Source organism: Micropterus salmoides, unplaced genomic scaffold (assembly GCF_014851395.1).
Source record: "Micropterus salmoides isolate LMB-PRFRI ecotype aquatic unplaced genomic scaffold, ASM1485139v1 Ms_hic_scaffold_17, whole genome shotgun sequence".
NCBI lineage: Eukaryota > Metazoa > Chordata > Actinopteri > Centrarchiformes > Centrarchidae > Micropterus > Micropterus salmoides.
In genome coordinates, this window is record NW_024040817.1 from 8,284,247 (window position 1) to 8,302,486 (window position 18,240).

The 18,240-nt window shown below is 40.9% G+C and overlaps 1 pseudogene; it reads left to right on the forward strand.

Moving 5' to 3' along the window:
- Positions 1–765: 765 nt before the first annotated feature.
- Positions 766–15,736, forward strand: LOC119907747 (annotated as a pseudogene).
- Positions 15,737–18,240: the final 2,504 nt, after the last annotated feature.

Sequence of the window (18,240 nt, forward strand, 5' to 3'; positions counted from 1 at the left end):
CATACAAGAAATATTTTTATTTCTTTGGCTCGACTGGACAGGTTTTATTGTTTTAAACATCATTTTAGTGTTTTTAAGACGTGTAGCATTTTACCTGTACATTTTAGTGATAATTTTTTAGTGGTCTGCATTGCTTTTATTGCATACTGGCATTTTAACACCAATTTACTCAGTGATGCTAATTTTAAAGATTTTGTGGTGTATTTCTGGAAGGTGCATAGGGCTGAAAGGACCTGTTTCTTTAAGACAATGGTGGGACTGTGGGAAGATTAAAATCAAACAGCTCTGTCTACAGTACACTCTCTGAATGTCATGAGGGACATTACTAGATCAATGACGACTCTAGAGACTGAAAGTGGAACTTGATTGAGTCCACAGGAAATCGAGAGCAGTTTGAAGCTCTCAAATCTAAAAAAGCTTTGTTAGCAGACCTGCTGGGCACCAAAGCCCAGGGAGCACTGGTTCGTTCACGTTTCCAGAGCATCAATTAGATGGACGCTCCGTCCAACTTTTTCTTTGGCTTGGAAAAGACAAATTGGCAGAGCAGGTACATCCACACATTACAATCAGCTGATGGGAAAGAACTCATGAAATCTGGAGACAGGTGGTGCAGTTTTACTCTGAGCTGTATAAAACAGAGCATGTGGCGCATGAACAACTGTTTGAGTGTTTCAGAGTGCCCAGAGTCTCAAGAGATGACTATCCTGAGCTATAGAGGACCCTCTAGAAGAGGTTTTAGAAGAGCTGCATGCTGCCCTGCAGGGGATGGATGGAGGGAAGGCCCCAGGTATTGATGGCCTTCCTGTTGAGTTCTACAAGACTTTCTGGAAAGAGCTTGGTCAGGACTTGTTAGATGTGTTCAATGAAAGTTTTGAAAATCAGACCCTGCCTCTGAGCTGCAGGAGAGCTGTGATAACCCTGCTGCCGAAGAAAGGGGACCTTCAGGACGTCAGAAACTGGCGCCCAGTCTCCCTCCTCTGTTCAGACTATAAGATCTTGTCCAAGGCTCTAGCTAACCGGTTGAAGCAGGTGATGGAGGAAATCGTTCACCAGGATCTGTGTGCCTGGTAGGTCCATCACAGACAACGTGTCGTTAATCAGGGATGTTTTGGATGTCTCTAGTTCTTTGGGCACTGACCTTGGCTGCTTGCTCAGATGTCTTTTAGAGGAAGGACTCTAGTAATCAACAACCTTGTAGCTTCAGCACTGTGGCATCGTTTAGCTTGTATGGAGCCACCTGCTGGTTTACTCTCAAAACTACAAGCAGTTTTAGTGGACTTTTTTTGGGACAGATTACACTGGGTACCCCAGAGTGTGCTTTTTTTAACAAAAGAAGAAGGGGGGCAAGGCCTGGTACACCTAGCAAGCAGAGTGGCAACTTTTCGATTTCAATTTGCACAGAGATATCTGACTGGTTTTAAATACCCAGTGTGGAAAGAGTTTGCAAGCAGCATTTTAAGAAGAGCAGACAGGTTAGGACTTGACACTGCTTTGTTTTTAATGGATGTAGGTTATTTAAATCTGTCTGTATTGCCTGAGTTTTATAAGGGGGTTTTTAAGGCCTGGCACCTTTTTAAGAAAAGGCGGAGCCGTCAGTCTCCCTGTACTGGTTACTGAACAAGCCTCTGATCGGTGGATCCACAATGGACATACAGGACAGTGGTACACCAGGCCTCCATCACACACTCCGTTCTGCTGGCGCTACAACTCTCAGACGGATAGTGGATGTAGCTGGACCTGGTTTTATGAACACTGAGGCTGTGGCTGCACTGATTGGACTAAAATCTGTGCGTCACGTGAGGAACATTCTGAATGGTTGGACTAACAAACTAACAGCAGCGGATAATGAGCTGTTGAGGATGTACTGGAAAGGTGAGGAAGCTCCGTACGAAGAGGACCCTTTTCCGAAGTTGGGACTGGTACCCAATCTTGACTGTTGTTCTACTTTATTGTTGGATGTCAGGCATCAGAAAGACCCAGATCTCCACACGGTGACGGGTAAAATGATTTACAGGTGTTGTGTGAAGGTGTTGTGTAAAAACAAGTTCAATGGTAGAAGTGACACGGTGTGGAGGGAGAAACTGGGGGATAGTAACGCTGTGAAGCCCACCTGGAGAGTCTTTTACAAACTTCCTTTAAAGAAGTGCACAGGTGACTTACAGTGGAGAATATTACATGGGGCTGTTGCGGTGAACTCTTTTATGTCTATGATTATTTCCTCTCTCTCTGACGGCTGTCCTTTCTGTGGGCTGCTGGAAACTGTTTTTCATTGTTTTTTAGAGTGCAGCGGACTGCAGCGGACTGGGGGAACTGTTCAATGTGCTTGTTTTCTTCTTTTAATGAAGTGTGGTCTAACACTGCTTTTTTTGGAGCAGTTTACAGGAAGACTAATGCAACAAAGTGGCAACTGTTAAATTTTATTGTAGGAGAAGCCAAACTGTCCATATAGTGTACATGAGTAGAAAGAAACAGGTAGTAGGACAGCTGTGTGGAGACATAGTCCCTGTGTTCACCTCTCTGGTTAAGGCCAGAGTGTTAGTGGACTTTAAATTCCATAAGCTGATGAACAGCTTGGATGTGTTTGTATGTCAGTGGTGTTATGATGATGTCATTTGTTCTGGGGTGGATGAAGAAATCCGTTGTAGTTGTGTTTTCAGGTAATTTGATGTTTTTATTTGTGTGTAAGTGTTTTCTTTTCTCTAAATGTCAACCAGTTGATTCTCTGACTTATTGAATGTTCTTATGTCTGTGGATCAGTGATGTTTTTATTAAAGTGTTTTTAAAAAGTCAAAAGTCTCTCTCTGGGCGGCACGGTGGTGCGGTGGTTAGCACTGTCGCCTCACAGCAAGAAGGTCGTGGGTTGCCTCGGCCTTTCTGTGTGGAGCTTGCATGTTCTCCCCGTGTCTGCGTGGGTTCTCTCCGGGTGCTCCGGCTTCCTCCCACCATCCAAAGACATGCAGTCTAGGTTAATTGGCGACCCTGAATTGTCCTTAGGTGTGAGTGTGAGCGTGAGTGGTTGTTCGTCTATGTGTGGCCCTGCGATGGACTGGCGACCTGCACTATTGTGCTGCAGAATAAAAAGGGTTTCAAAATGGTTTCCTTCAATTACTGTTTATAAAAAGGTTCAGTGCATGGTGACTGGACTTTACACTGTTTCACACAGTTTGTTTCTGGCCTTACAGCTCAGTCCACCAGCTCCTCCAGCCACTCCTCAGAGTTGGCCAGCTCCTGACTCCACCTGCAGGTGGATCACAGACTTCCTGACCGACAGGAAGCAGCACGTGAAGATGGGAAAATATGTCTCTGATCATCAGCATCGGTTCCCCTCATGGCTGCTTTCTTTCCCCTCTGCTCTTCCCCCTGTACACCAACAGCTGCACCTCCAGTCACCAGTCTGTCAAGCTCCTGAAATTTGAAGTTTGCAGATGACACCACCCTCATTGGGCTCATCTCAGGTGGGGATGAGTCCGCCTACAGGTGAGAGATTGACCATCTGGTGACCTGGTGCAGCCAGAACAGTCTGGAGCTCAACACTCTGAAGACAGTGGAGATGGTCGTCGACTTCAGAAAGAGCCCAGCCCTTCTGGGAGGAGGCTGTGGTCCATCAGGACCAAAACCTCTCGCCACAAATACATCTTCTTCCCATCTGCAGCTAGCCTCATCAACAAGGCCCGGGTCCCCCACTGACACTCCCCCCTTTTTAAATTGCGCAAATGTCTTTGCGCATCTCTTTACTTCATTGAATTTCATCCACAAACCTGGCACATAGCACATATTTGTTGTTAATTGTTGTTCTATAGTTTTATATTTTGTCAATTTATATATTTTTGTTCACAATATTCTCTTCCGTTGCAATACGTCTGCACAACACAAACCGGAGTAATGCACATGTAAATATCTGCCACATTGTTCCTTCTCTGATAATAGTTGTATTATTTTTCTATTTTCTATTCTTTTATTATTCTTTAATTATTCTTATATAACTTGCATTTGTTTATTTCATATTTATATATTTCTGCATTTATTTATGTCAACTTTATTTTGTCTATGTGTAGCATCTTATAACCAAAGCAAATTCCTTGTATGTGTAAAACACTACATCTGATTTTGATTCTGGACTGGCGACCTGTCCAGGGTGCCCCGCCTTTCGCCCGATGTCAACTGAGATTGGCTCAAGCCTGTACACAGAATAAGAGGTTGACGATGAATGGATGGATGGATGTATATTCTGGTATTTATTACTGGACTTTAAAATATTTGTCTTCCCTTTTGATTTCATCTCAACAGCATAAGTAAAACTCACTTTTATTCTATTTAAACTGATCTGACACACACTTTATGCTGTAGATAAAACAGGGCTTTACATTATAATGCAGGTATTTTAAGACTGTTTCCTGCTTTTACTCTTTATATAAGTTCATGTCAGTATGAGTGGACTTTACACTTTTTCACACAGTTTGTTTCTGACCTTACAGTTCCTGACAACGGCTCTGAACTCTCTGAGAAACTGAATGTAAGACAAACATACTGAATAAGTTCCTTCGTATGACATGTAACACAGACATAGCTTTACAGAACCAAAAGATGGCTTGTAAGTACTTGCAAGTAATACTTACACTTTAGTGCTTAGTGCTTGCCATTTGCTTTGGCGGAGTGAGTGTGAGTGGGTAGGGGCAGTAACGGGCCCATGGTTGTCTAGTTAGAAAGTGGCCCACCTTGAACCCAATCTGCCTGACTTGAACATGCACTTTTGTGTTTAGTTAAATATTTTCAATAAAGTTTGCTTGTTTGTTTGTCTTGATTGTGTCAAAAAAGAGATGAGCCCAACTGCTGCCAAGAGTTTGTCGTCGCTCTGTTCACTTTAATGAATTCATTTATAACCTCCCAGACTTTAATAACTCCTAGGTTTCAGCAAGTTTCTGCTCAAAATTTCTGCACATTCAAAATCTATCCCACTTTATTGCCAGGTATGTGTACACATACGAGGAATTTGACTCTGGACAGTACATTGCTCACGATGTGCTTACTCATACAAAAAAATCACAATAATAAAAATAAAATCAGACACAGACTTCAGCGTAGACAGCACAAATATACACACTATGAACAAAAACAATATAGACATATTGACAAATAGTGCAGTAATCAGAGTGCAAAGGATGCAGGAGTATGTACATGTAGGAGGTGAATGTGATATACAGGTACATTTACATACATACATGTACACATGTACCCAGTGCAATGAAGCTTAGTGCAAAGGATTCTGGAATAAATAAGTATAAGTATTTTGTGCAGGAGTTATGACTTGAGGTAGGTAGATTTGGTATACAGTATCTACAGTATGACAATATAACAGTTTGAACAACACTGAAATAGTAAATAAGTTATCTATTAAACAGGTGGCTGATTAGAGGCAGAGTTACTGGGTTATTGTACAGGAATTGTTCCTGACACCGTGAATCAGAAATCTGTCAGAGTGATGGCTTGTGGGAAGAAACTGTTCCTGAGTCTGTTGGTTTTGGCGTACAGCGCTCTGTAGCGCCAACCAGAGGGGAGAAGCTGGAAGAGGTTGTGTCCGGGGTGAGATGGATCTGCAGTGATGTTTCCTGCCCGTTTCCTGACTCTGGAAACGTGTAAGTCCTGAATGGAGGGCAGGTTGGCACCAATGATCTTTTCTGCAGTCCTGACTGTCCGTTGTAGTTTTCTTCTGTCCGTTTTGGTGGCAGATCCAAACCAGACAGTGACAGACGTGCAGAAGACAGACTGAATGATAGCTGTGTAAAAGTGGATCAACATCTCCTTAGGCAGCTAAGCTGCTGGGCCTTCTTGATGATGGTGTCAGTATTGGGCTCCTACTTCAGGTCCTGGGTCTCTTGAGGTGCTAATAGTCCGGGTGCTGGATGTGATGTTCCCAAGTCTCACCTGCTGACTCCTGTCAGTCAGGAAGTTTGTGATCCACTGACAGGTGGAGGCTGGCACAGTGAGCTGGGTGAGTTTGGTGCTGAGGATGTCCGATGATGAGGATGATGGTCAAGCTGAAGTCCACGAACAGGATCCTTGCATATGTCCCTGGAGAGTTGACGTGTTGCAGGCCTAAAGCAGGCCTGTAACTCCAGCTTTGACTCATTGGTCCATCTTTTCACAGTCTTTATAACAGGTTTAGCAGATTTCAGTTTTTGCCTTTATGTTGGGATAAGATGAACCAGACAGTGATCAGAGAGTCCTAAGGCTGCACGGGGAAGAGAGCGATAGGCGTCCTTTAATGTAGTGTAGCAGTGGTCCAGTGTGTTAGTGGGACACTTAATATGCTGTCTGTACTTTGGGAGTTCGTGGCTGAGGTTTGCTCTGTTGATGTCCCCAAGAACAATGAGCAGGGAGTCTGGATGTTTTTTCTCCATGTTTATGGTGTAGTAACGCCTCACTAACACAGGCCTGAGGTGGAATGTAAACAGCGACCAGGACAAACGAGGAAAACTCCCGTGGTGAATAAAAAGGTTTACAGTTTCTAAATAATGTCTCTAAGTGAGGGCTGCATGATTTTTATTCCAACACTGTGGCATCTGCACCAATTTATGGTGGAAATGTCTTTGTTTTGGTGAAGGACAAAATGTAGGTGGCTTATGACAATTCAGAATACAAAAATATAATAGAATGTAATGCAGTAATCAGTAGCTTATTCTATTTTTACCTTAAGTTACTTTTTTAATATAGAAATTTCTTCTGTATTTACATTGCATTGCAGGCTTATTGTGCAAATAAACCTTTCTCATAGCATTTTTATTTGTTAATTAACATTTCTTGGTGCAAGCTATTTTTCAGAAAACTTTTAACAAATGCTGTTTTAAAGTGGCTACATGTCCCCAGCAACCCCACTGTAAATGACCCTCCCTCCCTACAGGGTGAGCTACATGCTTACCACTTAACCTCGACTCTCATCCTGCTCTCTCTCTGTCCCTTAGCACTGTCACTTTCACTCGATTTTACTGTCTCAGGCCTCCTCCTCTGCCTGGCAGTGGCCCGGGCTCTCCTTTGTTCCTTCAAGTTCCTGTGCCTGCATTATGCAGGGTACGCTATGCAGCTGATGAGCCGCTCTCTCTCTCTCTCTCTCTCCTCTCGTGCTCTCTCTAAATGCTGGCAGGCTGTGTAACAGTGGGGGGGTCGTTACGTGAACTTCAAACAATCACTATTATTGCGAGTAGCCTCCGCTCTTTGAAGACCTCAGAGACAGGATGTGTCATGAAGATTATTGCATATTAACATGTAAAATATGTTTTTGCTGTGGTTGATTTACATTCGGGGCTACAGTCAAAATATCCGTGGCTAAAGACCCGGAAAAATGACCTGGCAACGCCGTTGGCAAAGAGACAGTTATCTCTCTAATTGCATAGTATATTTGTAGGGACATGTACCTACCTAATTGTAATCCTGCTTCAGACACACGCAGGTGGACTAAAGGAACTCACACACTGTTGAAGGTAAAAATATGCAGCAAATTATGTTTATTGTACTCATCAAAAAGGAGGTAACTTTACACCAAATAGGGTGTTTTCAGTAATTTTACACTAGAGGGCAACAACAACTGTAAACTGATGGTACAATAAGATGTGATGGTGACCTTGATGTCACAGGAGAGTGGCTTATGACTACAGTGCTGGTTGTAAAAATGGTGTTTAATCTTGAATAAAAAACCTGTTGGTGTTTTGTTTTTTTCTGACTTTATCTTTTCACTAACAAACCTCTTCTTCCTTCTTGTCTTTACTGGAAAAGATCTTTAAATATATGAAGTGCTGACAAAATAGTAATTTTGAATGTTGTCCAAAAACAGCTACTTTTTGCTTCTCTTGGATTCAGTTTGCCTCAGAGAACATCAGGTGTTTGGTGCAGTAATTAAAGGTAACATACACTTGACTTTCATTTACATGGTAATTGCATTGTAATGATAGAGAAAGTGAGCCACAGTTGTTTTGAATTGTTGATTAATGACTAATGAATGACTGCGTCACAATTAGCTGGGAAAATGCTCCAGGGCCACTGTGGTGAAGACAGAACCAGAACTGCCACCAAAAGGGACAATCCCCTGGCATCAGCTGCAGCTTGATATCTTGTCCATGAGTATCACTAACAAGAGAGGTGAAGACATGTCATCTGATATATTGCAGAGTGCCGTCCTCATACCACAATCTCCATAACACCAAATTATATAACAAAAACCTTCTTCTTCAAATCTATTTAGTGGGACACCCATAGGACGTTGAAGACAAAACCAACCAAAAACATTTCAAAATCTTGCACATTTTAGAGAGAATTTGTGATCTACCTACCGTTACAGTGATGGTAAAGTTGTTACGTGTGGTGTGGGGACAGAGAGGACCCAAATGCAACGTTCAGAGGGGAAGGAGGTTTATTGAGGAAAAACGGGTTAGAGGGACTGGGGTGGAGGGAGAGGTGGATGCCGGGGAAACACAGGCACGGGGGACCGAGGAGACTGGGACCAGAGAGCCAGGGAACACTGGGGCCGAGGAAGTGAAGAGGCGAGGGAGAACAGGGAGGACGCCTTGGGGGAAGCCCGGGGAGGAGAGGACCGGGGATGAGCCCAGCCGACTGAACGGAGGACGAGGGATGCAATGTCTGCAATGTAATCTACAGGGACAAATGCACCCATCGGAAGTATGTCCACTAAAGCCCCCCGACATACGTTCTTTTTAACAATGCGTAGACAGGCGTAAACAAGCGTCGCAAACGGCATTGTTCACATACTTGCCTGCGTACTTTGTGTGTACCTGGAGGATTAAACGTGAATCCACTAGGGGGTAGATCTGGGCCGGATCGTCCCTTGCTTGACACTGGATTATTTTACTTGACAACCTCTGAATTTGCGCCACCATCAGCACGAGTTTTAACCGAACAGGTTGAGACCGTGACCCGTGAAAATTAATTCAGATGTATTGTAGCCTACTGCATTACTCTGTATTGACTGCAGCTTATTTGTTAGGTATTATTGGCTTTTTGATGCATTCCATTGTGTGAACAAGAATACTGTCTCCTTATAACTTGCCTATTACCTTGTTTAATTAAATAATCTTTGTTACTTAGCAGGTCTCTCCATTCCATTTGAGTAGTAATATTACCATGTTGTTGAAAAGAAGAATCCATAAAGAAAGTTAATTTGCAGTGTTTTAATCTTCCTCAATACTCACATGTTCCTTTAATTTAGGTTATACTAATGCCATGCTTCAACACCGTTTTATATAGTTTCTTGTTAAAGAACATGATATAGAAATATTATCCTGTGCTACTTAATCAATTTTCCAGCTCGATTTTAATATTAAATAACCATTTCTTCCCTAGTGAGAGGGTCAATTGTGCCATCGTTCTGAAATGCCGCTTCTGCTGTATAATTGTATTACTCTGTACTTATTTGTTCTTAATCTGATGCTAAGATCAATCTAATTAAGATTGTGTAACAGCCAGTATTATCCAGGAAATATTGAGTTAAGTCTCTTTCATTCTGAAATCCTGAATGTGTTTAACTGGTAATCATTCTAATATTACAACGATTAACTAACTTTCCTTTCCTTTTTATCAAATGCTCAAAACTAAGAATGGTATAACTTTTTGACATTAAAGGTTATTTGATTAAAATATGCGCATATAGTCTTTAGGACCATATTAAAAGTTAATACACTGAAGCCTCCTCCTGAGACTGGAAGCCAAGGCCCGTGGGGACACGCCACAAGGGCCAGACAAACAAAACAGTGAAGCTCTTTGTTGCTCCAACGAAGGTTAAAATCAAGGGCAACTGGACTTGGTTGAAGATACTGGAAGACGTTTCGTCCCTCATCCAAAGGACTTCTTCAGTTCTGACTGACTGGCAGGGAAACTCAGCTATTTAACCTCAGTGGGGTCGTTATCTCGGGTTCGTTAGTGTTCCTTGTTGCTGTGACGACAGTCGTTACAGTCGTTAAGACTACCTGTGGCCAAGACTGAACGACCATCGTTGGTATCTTCACCTGAGGCCAATAGGTTACGTTTGTTGAGTTTCCTGGGAAGTGATGAAAGGACCGCATTGTAAGTGGGGGATAAGTGGTGGCGTAGACCCCCTCCCCTGTTCAATGGCGGCTTCTCGACCCGGGTGTAGATGCTTCCTTGACACCTATTTCAAACCATCCATCTTCTCTGTCTAAAATGTGCACCTGGTGGTCCTCAAACGAGTGTCCTCTGTCCTTCAGATGTAAGTAGACTGCAGAGTCTTGACCTGAGGAGTTGGCCCTTCTGTGTTAAGCCATGCGTTTGTGTAGTGGTTGTTTAGTCTCCCCAATATACAGGTCTGTGCATTCCTCACTGCATTGGACAGCATTGAACAGCCAAAGAACAAAACTACAGGGGAGGAAAAGAAGGTCAAACGCAACAACATTGTGATTCCATACGTGTCTGGAGTATCAGAGAAACTCAGGAGGATTTTCAACAAACATAACATCCCTGTGTTTTTTAAACCCAAGAACACACTAAGACAGATGCTGGTCCACCCCAAAGACCGCACACTCAAACACAAGAAAAGCAATCTAGTGTATGCGGTCCAATGCAGTGAGGAATGCACAGACCTGTATATTGGGGAGACTAAACAACCACTGGAGGAGCGTCTGACTGACACTGCAAATAAATACATACCTAATAAACGTGTGTGGCCTGGTTAAAATTGTCAGTAGGGAAAAGGGGCTTACGACAGAATCGTTGTCAGCTGTATTTTGTATAAATATATTTGGCAGATTTATAAAAAAAATTTTGTAAAAATAAAAACATGCTTTACTTTGCAGCTGCATCATAACCAGTAGCAATATAGTCTAATGTTATATTTCGTTGTAAGCTTTAATGTAATTGCCCATATAAGATTGTCATATTTAAACTTAATAAATACTAATTTGGTAAGGTAGCCTTATCAGTCTATGATAAAGTATTCAAATAAAGACAGCTTTATTATCATAATAGACACACCGTCAAACAAGAACTCACAAGCTTCAGAACATACCACCATCAATGTCTTAAGAGTTGTCTGAGATAATTCAGAAGTGACAAGTGTGTATATATACCTGGTGTTTCTGTCTTGTCCTTGTCCGGTCATTGTTCATGTTACCCCTCAGTCTGTTGTGTGTGTACTCTCTGCCTGCCTGCCTGTAACCAGCCTTGCTTGTCTTGTCTCGTCTCCCTGTACTTTTGGATTTCTGTTATTCAGCCACTCACCTGTAAGTGTGCTCGCTTTTGGTTATATTAAAACCCTTAGTTGAACTATACCTGCTCCGTCCTGCCTTTGGGTCCTCCAACCTGCCTCCACACCACGATCGTGACAATAATAGGCTCATGCCAATTTATAAAAATATCATTAGACCTTCTAGATAAGTAAATCGCCAAAAGGTGCTCCATTTTATCCAAATCCTCCCCGAAATAAGAAAGTGTTGGATTGTTAGCAGAGCATGATTTTTACATCGTCCTAACGTCTGTTTGTTAATGTCAAGAGGCCCGCTGACAAGGCGTTAATATTTTGGGTCAAAGTGTAATAATACACACAGGCGCAAGGCAATACAAAGCATATGCCACGGCAGTTCAATGTGCTTCATAGGGTACAAAGACAAACACACAAAAAGTATATATACTGGCAAAGGTAAAATATTTAAAAGGTGCAAGTACAAGCAACCGATACAAGAGATAAAAGTAAAATAAAAGTTTAAAAAAGAACACGGTGGCGTTCTGAATTCGTTGGAGTTGCTGAATAACCTTTTTGAAAGCTGTGTGAACAGACCATTGCAATAATCCAATAAAAGCATGGGTAGGCTATTCTGGGTCTTGCATGGACAGGACTACTCTACACAGACAAAGTTACAGATTTAATGTGGTTATGTAAAGTAAAGCAAAGGTTTCTGGCAAGCCTTTTTTCTAAAGACAAATTTCTCAGTCTTATATGAACTATGTTTCTGCATTTTATGCCTGGTGCACATTTAAGGGATTTCAAATCTTAACCTATTTTAATTATCCTCTAGTGTGCGAACAGTAGGGCTAAACAATTTAGAAAAAATATCTTATAGCAATTATTTTAAATGATATTGCAATTGCGTAAAGGTTTTGCCATACTAAAGGGAATGATCATTTTTATATAATTATATAATTAATAATATATATTATTCTCATTTGCTTTGATAAACATATTTTAATGATTATGATGTGATGCAAGGGTCTGTACCAAACAAAGAGGTTTTCTTAAGTCTGTAGAACATGATGTGTAGGCCAGCACGGCACGACAATATTTAATTTAAAATTGTATTTTAACACACATATAGCCTTTAACAAATGTTGCACCTCCTGCAATTTGAAAATGCAGTACACGATATTGCGATTTCGATAAGATTACGATTAATTCTTCAGCCCTAGCGGCTATCATTTGTTTTTAAGTAAAGTGACCCTCTGCATGGCCTCAAGATAATATTCAGGATGCTGCCATTACATGGATGATCTCAGTTTTGAGTTAAAGTCCAAATCTTAATCTGGTAAAACTGTTTATTTACAACCTGAATGGTTCCATCAGACCTATTTATAGCGATACCATACCATATTTTGAGATCTCACTTTGAGTACAGTGTTATGACCAACTGAACCAATGTCCAGAAAGAAAAAATAAAACCCAAGTTGTAATAAAGCATATTTTTCTTAATCATGTCACTTGGCATTGTGCTTCAGTTGTGCATCTTCCCAAACCTCCCAATTTTCAATCTTGATGACACAGTAAAAGTGGAATATAACTTCCAGTTATCCTGCATCCAAAGCTGCAGGTGTCACACAGGTGTGGCTTTTTTGGGGGGTGGGACGTTTATGCCTTTCATGAGATAGCACAAGTAAAGAGATGACAGAAAATGAGGAGGTGAGAGATGCACCGAAGCTTCCCAGGTGGACTCTAACCAGGGACATTGCAGTTCATGGTCACCATCTTAAACCCTAATCTATGGAGTGACCAAAATTGCTGTTACAGTTTGTAGTTTTTAAACTGTGAAATATGAATTGGGTTCCATCACTCATATAAAAGAAAAAGTGCACTAATTATCTGCTCTTGAATCATGAGCCCACCACAACACTGGGAGAACAGCAGCGCTTCACGCAATGCACAGTGTTTTTAAGATCTGTCCACAGGCGATATCATCTGTACATCGTTGTTAATTGCAGTCTCTTTTTCTGTCTCTCTCTCAGGTGTCCACATTTTACAGAGGATTAGTGGCTGTGAATGTGACGATGAGACTGGAGAGTTTAATGGTTTTAATCAGTATGGTTATGATGGAGAAGACTTCATATCATTTGATGTGAAGACAGAGACATGGATAGCTCTGAAACCACAAGCTGTCACCATCAAAGAGAGATGGGATGCTGACAAATATAGAACAACAAGAAACAAATATTTCCTCACTCAGATTTGTCCTGAAAGGCTGAGGAAGTATTTGGACTATGGGAGGAGCTTTCTCCCGAGAACAGGTAGAATCACATGATCTGATGTAGTTTCAACTGGCGTGAACTGCTATTGTATCACTCCATTCAGTCTGACATTTTACGGTGACAGTGAGATTTGATTCAGCCCGAACAAATCAGAAAAGACATTTTTGGGTGCTCTGAAATTGCTTTCCGTCGACACTGAGACTGTGATAGCCAGTATACAGTTAGCATGACTAAGTAAGTTTACAGAGTTTCAGTGTTTCGAAATAGAAAGATTGTTGTTTTTTCACTGAACATTGACACTGTGAACCTTAACGAGTGGCAGATCCTTTCTCTCTGAAAGTGGTGAGTTTCTTTAGTTGTGGTGTTGTTCCCTTCTCTGTCTATATAAAGACATTTTGGAGGGTGTGTTGTAATGTAACGCTGTCACATGTTCTTACAGCTCCCTCCAATATCCCTCTCTCTCTCTCTCGCTCTCTCCAGAGCTTCCCTCAGTGTCTCTCCTCCAGAAGACTCCCTCCTCTCCAGTCAGCTGCCACGCTACAGGTTTCTACCCTGACAGAGCCACGATGTTCTGGAGGAAAGATGGAGAGGAGCTTCATGAGGACGTGGACCTCGGAGAGATCCTCCCCAACAACGATGGATCCTTCCAGATGAGTGTTGACCTGAATCTTTCATCAGTCACACCTGAAGACTGGAGGAGGTACGACTGTGTGTTTCATCTCTCTAGTGTGAAGGACGACATCATCACCAAACTGGACAAAGATCAGAACCAACTGGGGCAAAATCGTCTTTAGAAATAACAAAAGTGAGCAACACTAATTTATTTATTTATTTATTTATTTATTTATTTTTGCTGAATGGCCTCATTGTTTAGCTTTCTAATCAGTTTAACTTAAACTAATGTATCTTCCTATACCAGGATTGCTGGTCAGATCATGTGACCCTGACATGAAATCATCATCAAAACATTTTATTGCAAATGTTTCAATTTATGTAGTAATACTAAAGGGGCATTTCACCAACCTAGTACTACACTTTCATAAAGCTGGCTGACTTGTGAGAGACATAGCAGCAAAGGTGATTAAATATATACAAGGTACAAGGTCGTTTATTAGTCCTTATACAGCCCAGGGCAGCAAAATGAAACGAAATTTCTAGTTCAAGTGATACAGTTATACAATACAATAGATCATATTGTACCAACTGAGTGTGAGATGAACAGATGGATGAATGTACCTTCTTCATGTTTACATGTTGTGATCAGATTTTGTTTGTTTATTTGTTTTTTGCTGAGCAGATGAGTCCAGAATCCTGATTACTGCTACAGTGGTTGTTCTTGCTGTCTGCCTCATTGCTGTTATTGGATTTACTGTTTACAAAAAGAAGAAAGGTGAGAGACTCATGGGAGCTGAGTTGATTCTCTTACTTAGACTGTGATATCAACTTACAATATAATACACATAATATAAAGAGGTCTAAAAAGAAAATCAATTTTATTTACTATAGAGAATGAGACTGATGTTTTACCATTTTAAACTGCAACAAGTGACATTATTTGTCTTTTCTTCTTATTTCAGCCAATCGCCTTCCATCTCGTAAGTAGAACCTTGTTTTTATTCTGATCTGACATGCACTCTGTAGATTTAAAAGGGTTTTTAGTCTTAGCTGAGGTAGTTAATTACATTACATTCATTCATTTAGCTGACGCTTTTATCCAAAGTGACTTACAATTGCTATACATGTCAGAGGTCGCACACCTCTGGAGCAACTAGGGATTAAGTGTCTTGCTCAGGGACACGTTGGTGTCTCACAGTGGAGTTGAGCCCGGGTCTCTCACAGCAAAGGCATGCGTCTTATCCACTGTCCCATTACCACGCTTCAGTGCATAAAAAGAGGACTAACAGTATGTTTGTTTCTGACCTTACAGTTCCTGACGAAGGATCTGAGCTCGCTATGAGATTGATTCCAGAAACACAACTGACAAACACAAAGTGACGTCATGTTGACAACAAAACGTATTGTAAAAAAGTATTCACACCTCCTGTCAGGGTCTGAAATTAACACCCACCAAATGTGCGTAACTTCTTGACAGCAGCAGGTGAAATCATCCGGCCATCCGCCACTTTTAAGTATATCCTGCTGCAGCCCGCTAGACGAGACAGAAGTTGAGCTTCTAAATATAGTTTGTCCCAGAAGACACCGCGCACAAATCGTGATGACGTTAACCTCGGTCCACGTACAGTATATCCTAATGCAAAGTGTTTAACAGGACAACAACACAACTTTAAATACACTTCTGAGAAGATTTGAGGCGAGAAATCAACTGTGTAAATTTTCGAATATCTGGAGTGAATTTCAGAAGCTCCGCAAGTGCTGACGGGTTTCAGTATTCTATAGCTGCAGTACCAGAGACTGCTTGGCAACACAGGGGTTAACCCTATCTGCTAGCACGACTGATGTGAGCAGCTGTAGGGTTAACTGGTCTACATGCATACAATCAGTAATTTAGGATTAAGCACACACACCCTTGTGATGGTTAGGGTAGGAGTTATAGGCTTCAGGGGGCTGTCAAGAGTAACATACGCCCCATCCACACTTCTGCGTTTTCAAATTAAAACGGAGACCTTTTGCTACATTTGCACCTCCCGTCCAGACTACAACGGCAAAAACGCAGACCTAAAACGGAGAAGTTTGGAAACACTGCTGACCCCGTTTTGCGTTTCAAAACTCCGGAGGGCATTTTAGTGTGTTACATTCAGTAACAGTCCCAGCTCGGTATTGGACATGAAAAAAATAAATAAACACTTCGTCTGTATTTATTTATTCTTTCGCCGAATCTTCTGTAACTAGGAAGAGACCATCTACTTCATGTTTATACTGGCATGCTCATGCCCATTGTACCTGAATGGCCAATAGATTTTTGCGTCATTTTAATGTAGACGGAGATCAACATCAAAACGCAGCTAAAACGCTGGCGTGGATGGAGATGGTATTCGTTCTAATTCTCCATTTGTAAACTAAATCGGAGTAGTGTGGATGGGGCCGTAGTTAGCTAGCTAGTTAGCTGGCAGTGTCGAGGAAAACAAGGGTCCAAGGCGTAGGGGAAGCTTGTCAGCTCTCCGAGGCCCAGTCACACAGACCACCCATGGCAGCAGACTTGTTCAATAACAGCTGTACTTGTTATTATTATCATTATTATAAATAGCCTACAATTTAACAGGAATTATAGTGTTAGTATAATACTATATAATTATAGAATGGTAAATATTAACGCATAATGTAGGCTACACTACTACATTGACAGCTCTGCGTGGGCCGAGCAGGCCGAGATAAACATCATCACATTTTGTGCAGGGCGGCTTTTAGTTTAGCTCCTGTCACTTTTGTCTGCGGGCTGCAGCTGGGTGGTTTTATGGCAGGTTGCAGCCATGACTTATAAGGTGCATAAAGCCACCTAATTTACCAGAGTAAGCTATACAGCATGAATTATAGTTAGGTGAGACTACTTTAAATCATCCTTCAGGTATTCCACAATAGCTTTCTTTGTCTATTAGACACGAGAGGAATCACTTGGTTTTTTATTTTGCTTGCTGGGATCAACAAGAGCAGATTTTTGTTTAGATACGGCATCTTGTGGAGACTTGAACTGTGATAAAACACTGTGTGTCTTGTTGTCTGTTGGTTTACTGTGAAATACCTGGCTGTTAAGTAAGGTGGAGTGATTGTCATGTGCTGAAAGACATTGGTCCTTTTTACATGCAGTGTTTTTGTGCAAATACACTGAACATTGAATTACAACATTGTTTGCATTAAATGATACCTAAACAACCTTAATGTTATTCATTAATTTAGCACATAAATTTCAGTGAAAAAAGTGAATTTTTAAATAAGCTTCCTTAAGTGAAAAGCAGCAAAACCTTCTGAGATTGTTTTGCCATTCACTGTGAAACATCTGTGTCACATTACAGCTGTAAAGAAAATATCTATAAATTTAGGGCTTTCTATACAAGCAATGATACTTAGCTTTACATACATAGATCCAACGCTTTATATTAAGATGAGTGAGGTTTTGAAGAGAAAAACTGATTATTGAACTTTTATTCTATTATCACAAAGACTAAATGAATGTGGTTCCTGGAACTATAAAGGAAGAACAAAATCAGCTGTGCAGATAAATGACATACTACTTGCATTATACACAAGGATGGAGATAATCCCTAAAAGTATAATGTTAAAGGGAAGCACTATTACTTTCAACATTAATAAATATTAATATTTGTTGTGTAAAGACATTGTTCACCTTAATGCCTGTCAGATTTTCAAATGTTGTTCTTTAACACATGCCAGTACTTTGTTTCTTGAGCGATAAGTAGTAAAAGGTTTTAAAGAATTAAGTTTTAATGATTAATTCACAACTACTCTTGTTGTACATATCCAGTTACAAATGAGTCTTAAACATTAAAGACTAAATTGTCATTTTAATTGTTTACATTTTAACATTTTTGTAACTATTGAATTTTGACTTCTAATTTGCATTTATTTTGTTTCAATAATACTTTATCATATGACTAATTTTATTCTTGCCTACTTGCCCTTGCGTTACTAAGGCCTATTGGTGTTTTTTTATATTGTTGTTTTTTATATATGTTGCGTGCGCATTGCCCTGAAATTGCTGAAAATGAAACCTGTGCTTTCAACACTTATATCATTGACCAGCCATCAAATGACTTTAATAAGGTAGAGGCAAAAAGTGGTTCAATCAACAAAGGT